Source organism: Ursus arctos, unplaced genomic scaffold (genome assembly GCF_023065955.2).
Source record: "Ursus arctos isolate Adak ecotype North America unplaced genomic scaffold, UrsArc2.0 scaffold_31, whole genome shotgun sequence".
Classification (NCBI taxonomy): Eukaryota; Metazoa; Chordata; class Mammalia; order Carnivora; family Ursidae; genus Ursus; species Ursus arctos.
In genome coordinates this window covers 1,333,708-1,346,841 of record NW_026622997.1, presented here as the reverse complement: position 1 = coordinate 1,346,841, position 13,134 = coordinate 1,333,708, and the positions used below count along the sequence as shown (strand labels likewise).

Sequence of the window (13,134 nt, the reverse complement as noted above, 5' to 3'; positions counted from 1 at the left end):
AACTGTGAGATAATAAATAAGCACTGTGTTTAAGTAACTAGGTTTAAGTAAGTTTTGAGTTGGCTGCAATAGAACACTAATAGACAAAGACACCGTTAGGGTAAAAGCATGGGAAAACGTGCCATGTTAACATTAATAAAAAAAGTCTCAGGGGCTGTATTAATGCCAGACAAGGTAGATTTCACAAGTAGGAATGTTACCAGTAGTAAAGTTCTTTCATAATGATAAAGCAGTTACTGGAAAGGACACAATTCTTAACATGAGACACCTAATAACATACCTTCAAAATGTATGAAGCAAAAACCATTGGAACTTCCTGGAGAAATAGAAAAATCCGTAATGTCAGAGATTTTACTACCACCCAATAATTGAAAAAGTAGACAGAAAATTAGTAAAGATTTAGAAGATTTGAGGAACACTCTCAACCAATTTGACCTAATTGACATTTCTAGAACACTCTTTCCAATAACAGTAAAACATACTTTAAAATTTTTATTTATTTATTTATTTATTTATTTATTTATTTATTTATTTATTTAATCTCTCCACCCTGGGGTGCCTGGGAGGCTCAGTCGGTAGGCATCTGCCTTCTGCTCTGAGCGTGATCCCAGGGTTCTGGGATCGAGCCCCACATCCGGCTCCATGCTCCCCTGGGAGCCTGCTTCTTCCTCTCCCACTCCCCTTGCTTGTGTTCCCTCTCTTGCTGGCTGTCTCTCTGTCAAATAAGTAAATAAAATCTTTAAATAAATAAATAAATAAATAAATAAATAAATAATCTCTACACGCAATACAGGGCTCGAACTCACAACCCCAAGATCAAGAGTTACACGGTCCTCTGACTGAGCCAGCCAGGCGCCCCAGTAAATACACTTAAAATATCCATTCATAAATTTAGAGAAAACCTGAGATGTTAGAAGGTATTTTGAATCAAATGATCATGAAAACACAATATATCAGAATTTGTGGATGCCACGAAAGCAGTAGTTAGAGGGCAATCTGTAGCATAAACATCTATATTAGAAAAGGGTCCCAAGGGCCCCTGAGTGGCTCAGTCGGTTAAGCCGCTGCCTTTGGCTCAGGTCATGATCCAGGGTCCTGGGAATGAGCCCCACGTCGGGCTCCCTGATCAGCGGGGAACCTGATTCTCCCTCTCCACCGCCCTCCTGTCCTCTCTCCCTACTTCTGTCGCTATTCTCTTTCTCTCGGATAAATAAATAAACTTTTTTAAAAAAAAGAAAAACAAAATAATACTGAAAAAGGTTGAAATGGAAAGGTCGAAAAACAAAGTGAGCAAATGTTGACAAGTGGCGCCCGCCGACTGGCTGGGTGCTGGGTGCGGGGCTGTCACGTTACGTTCGCAGGGGAAAGGCGAGGGAAGCGCAGTGAAGGGTCCCAACCAGACCTGTGGTTTATAAGTATTTTCTCCGGGTCAGCAGGTTGCGGGCCCTGCGTCCCCAGCGCTGAAACCCCCCAGCAGTCCCCGGTTTTGGCGCTGCGGCTGCGGGACCTGCGCCCGGGAGACGCTCGCCCGCAGGTGGGAAAGGTTCGGGCTCCGGCAGCCACCTCCGCAGGCGGGGCCGGGGAGCGCCTTCGTGAGCCCCCAAGAGTCGAGGGGGGCCCCTGCGCGCGCAGTGGACCCCGATCCCGGGGTTTGGCAGGTGGCGCGGACAGTGGCGTGTGCCACCAGTCTCGACCGCATCCTCCAATCTGTCGTCTGAAGTTAGCGTCCCACGCTGTGCGCGGAGGTTCGGAGCTGCGCTGCGGGCAGAGACCCGGGAGGGAGGGTGAGGGCGCCCCCTGCAGAGGTGACCCTGGGGTCCTTGGGGTCAGGGCGGGAAGGGGGCGCCGTGTGGTTTTGCCCCCGTCACCACGCAGCTGTGGGGGCTGCAGAAGACACCACGAATTACGGAAGCCTGCGGCGCGGCCCCCGCCTCCCCCGCCAACCTCGGGGAGCAGGTCAGGTGCAGCTTGCGCTCCTCGACCTTCAGCGCTTTCCCGGGAATAAGGCGCAAACTGAGGTTCGCAGCGGGGGACACCTTGCTGGTCTCGGGGCAGAGGCATGGGGACCGCAGCCGGGAGAGCACTGCCCACGCACCAGTGCACCTGGGGCGCCCCGCGGGCTCGTCCGATTTGCTGGTTTCGTCCACTAGCCTTTAGGTTGTCCGTAAGGAATTTCGACGAAAAGGGTGTTAAACCCCTCCCTCGGCTTTTCTTGTCAGCAACGTTATACAGGTCTTTGTTTATCTACTTACACTTCCCAGGACCATTTTATTAATTTCGTTTGTGGTGGGACAATAACATCTGGCATTTTCATGCAATGAAGTAGAGTCAAACATATTATAACTTTTTATTATGGATATTTAAAAATACTTTTATTAAGTAAACTCTTCCCCCAATGTGGGGCTCGAACCCATGACCCTGCGATCGGGAGTCGTGTGCTCTACTGACTGAGCCAGCTAAGTACTGCTACTTTTATTATGGAAATTTTTAAACACGCGAAAAAGCAAGGAAAATAATAAAGCCTCATATGTCTGTCTCCCAACTACAAGATTTAGCAGTATTTTCCCCAACCTCTCCCTCTCTGCCTCCTTCTCTCTCTCTCTCTCTCTCTCTCTCTATATATATATATATATATAACATTTTCCCTCCTGTAAAGAAAATCCAGGCATCATATCATTTTATCCATAAACATCCAATATGTAAGAGAAGAGAGATGGGGATTTTCAATATAATCACTACTTATTTAGTGAGGATGTCTAGTAGGAAAAAAATGGCTTTTTCAGATTTCGTTGTTTTATTCTTTTTTATTTTGATCAATGTGATCATTTTTCTTGGAATGGTCTTAAAATAAAGGATCAGGTGAACAATTCCATTGCCCAAAGTTGGTAGGGCAGAGGTCTGCTTACATGCTCAGCAAGATAATTTCCCTTTTAAGGATCAGTGTTAAATACTGATTTTATTAATTTGAACTTAATCAGCAATATTCTTCAAGAACAGAGTCACCTAAATGCCCATGTTCAAGGCAATGCGTGATCTCTTCACTTCTCTCTTCTACTTGAATACTTTGCAATTGCCTTCTGAAAGTCTCCTTTCCCTAGATTTCATTTGCTCATTATATTTAACCTGGGTCATTGTTTCTGTCAAAACACACTTTCTTTTCAGAAGCTTGTACTTTGGGTCTTCAGATTTTAAGACTGGCCTGCCACTTTGGCTAAGAAGACATCTACAAACAAAAAAATTTTTATTCCAGGTTAATATGGATTCAAACAAATTGGTTATCTAAGCTTTTGCACGATTGGAAGTTTTCTTAAAAGTTTTCCCTATTTTGAATAAATTAAATATGTACAACTTAACCTTGCATTATTTAAATAAATTGTCAAAAGAAAGAATGGAATCATTAAAACTGAGAAACCAAGAAATCAGCAAATGATTTCCTGTGAATTCCATGTACTGTGAAAGAGAGAAAATTCCAGAATCTTTACCATTGGTAATTAAAATCTTGAGTAAAGAAAGAGTCACTTGGTATTGATATGTCTGCTATTTTATACAGTCCTTTAAAATGCTAAATTCTTCGCCAAATCCTTCATCCTGTCTCCAGCTTGGGTTTGCCTGAGACTGAGAGGGTCCCAGAGAGGAGGAACTTTCAGTGCTAAAAGGGGAAAGTTCCCAGCAAACCAAGAGTCGTCACCCTTTGTGTCCCTGTCAGTGTGTATCCAAATCATCTGCAGATATAGGAGATCTTATCTCCAAAATACGTCTTGTCTCCGTGCACCTCTCTGCATTCCTACTGCCACGATGCCAGTCCACAGCACCACCATCTCTCGTGGAGGCCGCCGCCATGGCTTCCCCACTAGGCTGCTCACATCCGTTCTTGCCACCTGTTCTCTCCAGAATGATCTTTCAGAAACATGAAACAGATCGTAATCCTCCACCACTTACAAGCTTCAATAGGTTCCCATTGCACTTTGTGAAAAATTTCAAATCCTAGACGTGGTCAATGCCTGTGTGATTTGGCCACCCTCTTCAGTGTCCTTCCCTCACTGTGTCCCTTGCTCACTCTGTGCAGCTCACACTGGCCTTCTCTCAAGCTTCCTAACATTCCTACACATGCCTTTCACTTCACATTCCCCTGCCTGTGCCTACCCTTTCCTCAGGTTTTATTCTAAATGTCACCTACTTGCCTAAAGGACATCTATTCAGGGAGCCTGGGCGGCTCAGTTGGTGAAACGACTGCCTTCAGCTCAGGTCATGATCCCAGGGTCCTGGGATCGAGTCTTGCATCGGACTCCCTGCTCAGTGGGGAGTCAGCTTCTTCCTCCCCCCTCCCCTCTGCTCCTGCTCTCTCTCTCTCAAAGTAAATAAATAAAATCTTAAAATTAAAAAAAAAGGATATCTATTCAGAGACACATTTCCTAATCTTTCAGTTAACATTAACCTCCCATGTGATTTTTCTCATGCCGCGCTGTACGTTTTTCACATCCCTTAGCAAAATTTGTGAGCATGTACTTACTTGTGTTTCTTGTTTCAGTGTTTGTCCTCCCCCGGGGAACGTACACTGTGCGGAGCTCAGTGCCTGGAGGAGAAAAGACATTTGTAAATACTTGTTGAGAGAACGGAGGTGTGGATGGTGGGTGCTGTGGTTTCATCACACTCAAAGTACAAATCCCTGTGGTAGATTTGCTGCAGTCTCTCCTCTTACTGCAACTACAGAATATTAAACGTAATCAGACATCAACCAGATGCTCCAGGCTTGAACATAAATCCCCAGACTACGCAGTGGTTGAGCCTTATGTGCACAGGTAGGGAAGGAGAGAGAGACCAGCACAACAGGGACAGAGGACAGTGAGCTCGTCTGAAGGATGTCCAGGCTGAAGGGTCAGGAAGGTGAGCGGGTCATGAGGGAAAAGGGTGGAAGCGCGGGGTTAATGGAGGGCACTGAATGGGAACTCTGCTCAGACTCTGCTTGAGAGGGGTTTGTAATCAAACATCTGCTTCTGAACATCATACGTTCTCCCCGTGGAAATGGGAAGTGAAACCCAGATCCCTACTAGGAAAAGACGGGGAAATAGAGCCCTGATCCTCAGTAGTTTGGTGAGAAATACGCAATGAGGTTAGGAACCTCTGCTAGGAAGAGAGTCCGGGCAGGAGCTTGAGGCCCCCAACAGCCATGACAATGCGCTACGCTGTAGAAAATTGTGAAAGGACTGCTTTCCACCTGAAGAAGTGTGTGGGATCAGACCTCTTACAAGTGGTGTCTGCCAGCTTGATCTGCAAGACGTTAAGATGAAACCCCATCCTATCATAAATAAAGTGTTACAAAGTCCAGTGGTCATTTCTCAGTATCTTCGTGTCTGAGCAGCATTTATTTGGCTCTGTTCACCACTCTTCTGCCTTCATTGTTTTTTTAAGATTTTATTTATTCATTTGAGAGAGAGTGACAGAGAGCAGGAGCAGGAAGGAGAGGGAGAAGCAGGCTCTCTTTGGGGAGCGTGACACGGGCTCGATCCCAGGACCCTGGGATCCATGACCTGATCCAAAGGCAGACGCTTAACCAACTGAGCCACCCAGCCGTCCCTCTTCTGCCTTTAAATACTTTGTTTAAATTTATTTTTACTTTTTTTTTAAAGATTTTATTTATTTATTTGACAGAGACAGCCAGCAAGAGAGGGAACACAAGCAGGGGGAGTGGGAGAGGAAGAAGCAGGCTCCCAGTGGAGCAGGGAGCCCGAGTGGGGGCTCGATCCCAGGACCCTAGGATCACGTCCTGAGGCCAAGGCAGACACTTAACGACTGAGCCACACAGGCGCCCCTCATCTTTACTTTTTAAAATGAAATTACTAAGCCACATATACTCATTGTAGAGAAAAAATAAAATCTTGAAAAAGATTTCATATAGAAAGTTAAAAACCTCAGATCCCAGCTGTTAACAATTAATATACATCCTTCAGGATGTTTTTTCTATCACTCAGAGACTTTCAGAAGTTGCAAAAGATTCATGCCCAGTATATAAAAAATAAAGAAATGACAAATAAAATGTGAAAATATTGGGATGTATTAAAAACTCTTCAGCTAACTCATAAAAAAGAAATGCACAATGGTTGTATGCATAATAGTTATGATGAGGGAACAGAAGGCCAGCTGAGGACAAAGCAGAAGCTGACACCCCACAACCTCCCCCCCATGCGAATTCCTCAGGCGCTCCTGGCTGCCCTACAGCTAAGGAAAGGAAAAACAAATAGTTAACTTGCAGAGATTGCAATCCTGCAAGACAGAAGTCTCCTTCGGTTTACAAATGTTTTAGCAATTTACAAGAACAGAGCATTTCTATCAATAATCTAGCTTCCAGAAGGAAATGTAGATACAATTAAATGTCTTTATAACCTGCAGACCATAGACAGATATTTGAAGCAGGCAGAGTGTAATGTTCCTCCCGGAAGCCCCCAACCGTCTCAATGCTAATGCCTTGCTAGAGGGGAAAACAACCTTCACTTGACAATGACAAGGCCCTCCAGTATCCTGTGAGTCTTCTTTAACATATGAAAATCCTTTTGAAACTCCCTGTCTCCTCACCTCCCCCAACCCCATAGTACATAATCAGCCCCCTCACAACCCAGAGCAGCAGCTCTTTCTACCCACAGGTCCTGTCCCCGTGCTTTAATGAACCACCATTTTGCACCAAAGACGTCTCAAGAATTCTTTCTTGGTCGTGGGCTCCGGACTCCGCCCCACTGAACCTCACCGATATTCCAAAACCCCATCAGTTATATAGCCATACATAATACTTCTGTGAAGATAACATGGAAAGTCTAAGTTTGGGACCTTGATAAAATTGAGGCTGAAGCTAGATGACCTTCAGTGATAATAAATATCTAGACGCGGGCTCCTGGCTGGCTCAGTGGGTGAAGAATGTGACTCTTGACCTCAGGGTTGTAAGTTTAAGCTCCCCTTAGGTGTAGAGATTACTTTCAAAAAAATAAAATCTTAAAAAACATAAATATCTGAATTCAGTCTATTACCTAAAATGAAACACAATACTAAAACAACACAAAAATACTATACATCCTGTTCCACAATTTGCCTTTAAAAAATAAGTGGGAAAATATTTGTCAGTTACTACATGTAGCTTTGTTCTTAATGATCACATACTCCTCCAATGTTGTTTTTAATCATAAGTTATTTGGAGGCACCTGGTAGCTCAGTTGGTTGAGCGTGGGACTCTTGATCTCTGCTCAGGTCTTGTTCTCAGGGTCGTGGGTTCAAGCTCTGCTTTGGGCTCTATGCTGGGTGTGGAGCCTGCTTTTAAAAAAAGTTTTCTAAGGATTCCATTTGGTGGGCATTGGGTGGTTTCTAATATTTAACTATCAGCAGGAGCGTCCCATGGTACTATATGTAATCTGTGTGTGTATATATATATTTTTTCAAACTAATGTTGGTATTTCTCTAGCATAATCTACTAGTGGGTTGACTGCTGGGTTAAGGAAGGTATGAACTTTGTAAACTTTAATAGGTCTTTTGCAATTGTCCTTCAGTGTGGTTGAGCCAATTAACACCTGCATGGACAGTATTTCAGAAATCTGAAGTGGGAGTAGGGGAGGGAGAGTGAGATATTATTGGTGTAAGTGGCATATCCTTATGTATAGGCGGAGCATTTCAGTTATGCTCATTAACCATTTGATTTTCTTCTGTGAATTGACCATATGTGGTGGTGGGGGGTTATGTTTTTTTTTTTCCTACTGATTTTCTTTTCTTGTTGAATATTCATATAATTAATCATTAGTTTATTTTATTAGTCATAAAACAACTACAATGTCAAATGACTTCCACAGCCGCTACTATTTGCAAGACAGTTTTCTAAGCATTTTACTGATATTATCTAATTTAATAATCATCGCAGCCTCATGGGTTTTTTTAACTAGAAGTATTAACCCAAGAGGTTTAATTAATAGAAAATATTCTTTCTAGGTACCTTGTCTCTGAGGCTCAGATTTTGTATTAAATCCAGAACATTTCATCCCTTCACTTAACAATAGCTATTGTCTGCTTACTCTGGCTTTGGTGTAATATGATGGTCAACATAGATACACTATTCCCCGCCGTCCAGCCGATGGAGAGTGGTGTAAACCAAACTTCAGTGAAACTTGTACTCAATAGCAGCAAGCCGCACCCGGCACCTGCTCCCCCCGGGGCGGGTCCTGAAGTTACTGGTGTGAAATGGGCTCGCCCTTGAGTCTCCGAAGGTGCGTGTGTGGTGAAGGATGAGCTCCCCTCAGAGGAACACGACTGTTGCGCGGATGAAGTAGCCTACAGGGTAGTTTCGTGCCGCCTGAAGGTATCTTGAAATTCGGTGAACACGGGAGACAGAAGAGTCCCTGCAACCTAGTTGAGCACAGAGCTAAGAGATTTCACAGGGAGGCAAAAAGCACCAACATTTTGGCGGAAAAGACAATATCCCCCTCCAAAATTGTGCAGTGACCAACAAAGAGCACGCACAGTCTCACGAGTGGAAGAGGTCGGGGTTACTCAGTGCGGCTCCCAAGGTGGGGGTCGCGGGTACTGACGCTGCGCGGGAAGGAGCGGCGCGGGGACCGTGCGCCCTGAGTCCCGCGCGGGCTGCACCGCGGCCGCCCCGGACCTGGACGGCGCCCGGTGAGCCCGCCTGGTGCAGCGTTGCAGACACTGCCCAGCGGGGCGCTCGCCCGTCTGCGTTTCCCCAAACTGGTTCTCACCTGCTGCCGAGGCGTTGTAGACCACGGCCAAGGGCTGGAGGGGGTAACAAACAACACAGGGGAATCGCAGGGCCAGTGCGCGGGGAATCCGTCCCGGGAAAGCGGGGTGCACGTCTGGGGGTGCGTCCCGGGCGGCTGGGCGGGGGCTGGGTGGAGCAGACCTGGCCGCACCTGCCGTCAGGTGTTTGCAGAGGAACGCACCCACCGCTCCCGAGCGGTCGGTTTGGGCGGTACTTTCGGACACGTGACTCAGACTGTGGTCGCGACGCGGGAGCCGGGGAAAGGGCGGTTGGACGTATTGCGGCACAAGTTGCGGAGGGCAGCAGGGAGGGAGAAACCAGAGCAGCCGGGCTCCCGTGTGACGAGGTGGCCGAGTGGTTAAGGCGATGGACTGCTAATCCATTGTGCTCTGCACGCGTGGGTTCGAATCCCATCCTCGTCGCTGGCCGCGTCTCATATTTTGTTCGGCGCGTCCCAAGCGACGGGTAAGCGCTTTCTCTCGGTGAGTTAATTCCTCACTCTCCACCCAGTTGAGTGATTCCCTCGAAGCCTCCCTGTTCTCTGCTTCTTCAGTACACTTATCGCGCTGGACCTTCATTTGCTAATTGGTTTATTTCGCTCATGTTTCATTCTCCCATCAAGTTTCCATTCCCTTACAATTATGTTTTGCTTAACCCGGATTCCCCACTGAGGAAACAGATGAATAATTGAGGACCATAGAAAAATATTACTTAAAGAGGAACTGATAAGATTGTCCACAGAGTAATGTACACAAAACTGTACATATTAAACCTCACGGGTTATTTAAGGCATTTTCAGGCTAATGTTACCTCTACTGCAATTTTCGTCTATTATCTTTTATTCTAACTTTAAAAGCAACCGTTATTTCCTAAGGATTCTTGTCTTTGACAAGGAGGAGTATGTGTTCTTAGAGGTATGACAAAACTAAAAGTAACATTGCCAGTTAGGGCTAAAGATTTCTTCCTGAGGAAAGCAAAGAAAAATATTAGTATTGTGTAGTTTCTACTTGTAACTTCCATCTTGGCAGAACTTTGGGGGTGGGGGGGGAATAACATATTCATTTTATTATTTCCATTTTTTCCAAGACACACGCTTTTTATTTATTTTTATTTTTTAAATTAAATTGACTAAAGGAAGCTCTATACCCAATGCGGGGCTTGAACTTACAACCTCAAGATCAAAACCTGCATGCTCTACCCACGGAGCCAGTTGGGTGCCCCTATTATTACTATTTTTGTAAGTTCTACAGTCACGCGATTCGAAAAGTATAAAAAGCTATACAGCAAGTTTTGTCACCAGTTACCCCTCCCCACCGGGAGGACACTACTAGCCCTCAAGTATCCTTCCAGAAACAAAGTATGGATATATAATATTAAGCTCTCAAGATAGATCATTAAATGAAAAAAGACATAGTGCAAGACCATATGTAGATCGTACTTATAAAAAGGAGTAAACATGTCTACATCTGAATATATACACCATTTTGCATGTATGTGTCTCTGCACCTGCCACATAAATGCCTAGCAGCGGTGTGCTGTGTGCTAGGGTGTAGTCATTCGTGAGATATTGTCACATTTCGTCCTTGGGGTTTGTACTGATTTACACTCCCCACCAACGAAGTGGAAAGACAACACCACACCTGCTTGTGCGACCCTCCAAAGGGGATTATTGTGTGAACTAGCATTGTCACATCATCTCAATGCAGGCACAAGCACGTACAGTGAGAAGGAACTGGTTAGGAATCCCGAATCCTGATAAGTTTGGTAGTCTTGGTTTATCACAGAGTTTCTGGGTAACCACTGGCAGTTTATAAATTGGACTGATTAAATATTTAAGATTTAACAGATTTCGGGGATTGGCGTGGTTGAACCTGTGTGTGGTTTGAGGGTAAAACTTGTTTGATTGCTTTATTAGAATGAAAATGTTAAATGCCTCAGTTAGAGGTCTGGATTGGACCATTGGATTCAAAGCATTAGCTCCTATGCAACAGATGAGGTCACTCTAGTTCCCTAGTTCTCAAAAGTGTGGTCCCCCCCCCCCCCCCCCCCCCCCGCCCCATAGCATCGTCATCACCAGGCAGCTTGCTAGATACACAAACTGTAGGGCGGGGGCGCAACACTGTGTGCTCTAACAAGCTCCAGGTAATGCTAATTTATGCTACGGTTTGAAACTACTACTTCTGTTTTGTTTCAAAACATGGTTGGCCTGGTTTCTCTTCTCCCCAGTACCCACGTTTACCCGCGTTTCTCCCATCTCTCCAACATCCGCATGATGAGCGTTTGTCCGGAACCTTCCCGGTTCTGCGTGGCTGAGCGTCTCCGACCCCTACTCCATCCAAGTCCAGAGCTGGGACCCTCAGGACAAGCTCGGGTGGTGTGAAAGACAGCAGCCCAAACCACCAGGAACAAACCCTTAACATGACAAAATCCGGGTATCGAATCAATGCGGCGACGGGAGACCCCCGAGGAACGGAGGTGCGGCTCCACGGGGCGGGGAGACATGGCCTCCGTGAAGGGACTGAGTCGCCGGGGAAGGACTCCGAGGACACCGAGGGGACGAGGGAGTCCTGTCGCTGGCTGTTTCCAGGCGGGACCAGGAGGATCGAGTGTTCTCTGGGGACAGGGCACGGTCATCACAGGGCAGCGGGCGGGCGTGGCGGGCCGCAGGTGGGCGGTGGGGTTCTGGGAGCGCCTGTTTCAGAGAAGCCACCCGGTGCTCACACTCTCAGCCGGCAGCCCTCGCCGGTGGCCCCGCGCGCTGGCGGGCGGCGGGGAGGCCCCGGAGAGTCCCCGGGACTCTGGGCTTCCGAGGGGCGCACAGACGTGGTCGCTCCCTGAGGCCGAGTGAACGCGGCCGGACCCAGAGGCCAGACCCGAAGTCCGCAGCGCCCACCCTGCCCAACGCCACAGGCGTGCGGTCCTCTCGCGCCCTCCCCGGGATGCTTGGGACGAATGCACCTGCGCTTCTGCGGTTCGCTATTCAGCGGTGCGGCGGCGGCAGCTCGGGACCCTCCGAAGGGGGTGTGAACCAAGGCAGGGGAAACCGGAGCGCAGGGGCCGCCGTCCATTCCTGCTAAAGAAGGGGCAACGGAGCAAGTGACCTGGGATCCGGCTGTGAAGTCGCTGTCGCGCACGTCTGGCGGGAGAATGGCCTTTGGGAGGGCAAACTGGCGCGTTATTTATCGTCATTTAAAAAACAGGTATCAGACTTCAAAAGTAGAGTCACACATGTATGGTTAACTGATGTTCCTCAAAGGTGCCTAGGTGATTCAGGGAATCTTCTAGACGGAGAAGGAGGGTCTTCAACAAACAGTGCTGCAGCAATTGGAGAGCCGACTGGGAGGGGGAGGGGTGAGGATGACACCCTTCTTACCTCAGACCACATACAAAAATTAACTCACAAGGGCTCATAGACATAAAACCTAAACCTAAAACCTAAAACTTTGAAATTTCTAAAAGAAAGCACTTGCGGATTTGAGTTTTTTATTTTTAAAATAAAACACAGAAAACAAACTATAAGAGAAAAATAGATAAACTGGACTTTATCAAAATCAAAAACTTGTGTTCTTTGAAAGGCACTGTTAATACAAATGAAAGGACAAGACTCAGACTAGGCGAAAATATTTGCAAAGCACATATGTGATTAATAAAAAAAAAGAAAGGCTTGTATCCAGACTGAGTAAAGAACTCTTACAATTCACAATAAGAAAACAATCCCATCTTCTGTTAAAATGAGGGAAATATTTTAATTTAGACCTCAGCAAAGAAAATATATAGATGGCAAACATGCACCTGTATCATAGTTATGAAGGAAATTGAATTAAAACCACAATAAAATACCACTACACTCTTACTATAATGGCTAAAAAAATTATTTTTAAAGACTTTATTTATTTATTTGTCAGAGAAAGGAGAGGGAGTGGCAGGCAGAGGGAGAAGCAGGATCTCTGCTGAGCAAGGAGCCCAATGTGAGACTAGATCCAAGGACCCTGGGATCATGACCTGAGCCAAAGGCAGATGCTTAACCAACTGAACCACCCAGGTGACCCTAAATTTTTCTTTTAAGTAACAATACTAAATATTGATGAGGATGTGGAGCAAATGGAACTCTCATATATTGTAGTGGGAATACAAAATGGTACAGTCACTTGGAAAAATCAGTTTGGCAGTTTCTTACGAAGTTAAACACAAACTTGACAATGCAACAATCTTCCTCCTGGGCATTTACTCAAGAGAAATGAAAACATATGTCCATCTGTAAGTGAATGTGTATAGTAGCTTTATTCATAATCACCCAAAGCTGGAAACAACCCGAATGTCCATCGCCCAGTGAATGGTATGTCCATGCAATGGAATTTTACTCAGCAATGCAAAGGTCAAACCACTGA

The 13,134-nt window shown here is 46.0% G+C and overlaps 1 non-coding gene across 1 annotated transcript; it reads left to right on the top strand.

The window, feature by feature from the left end:
• The first annotated feature begins 9,086 nt into the window (after positions 1 to 9,086).
• On the top strand, positions 9,087 to 9,168 carry TRNAS-GCU (transfer RNA serine (anticodon GCU)). The gene has a single exon. It is a non-coding gene; the product is annotated as a tRNA-Ser (tRNA).
• Positions 9,169 to 13,134: the final 3,966 nt, after the last annotated feature.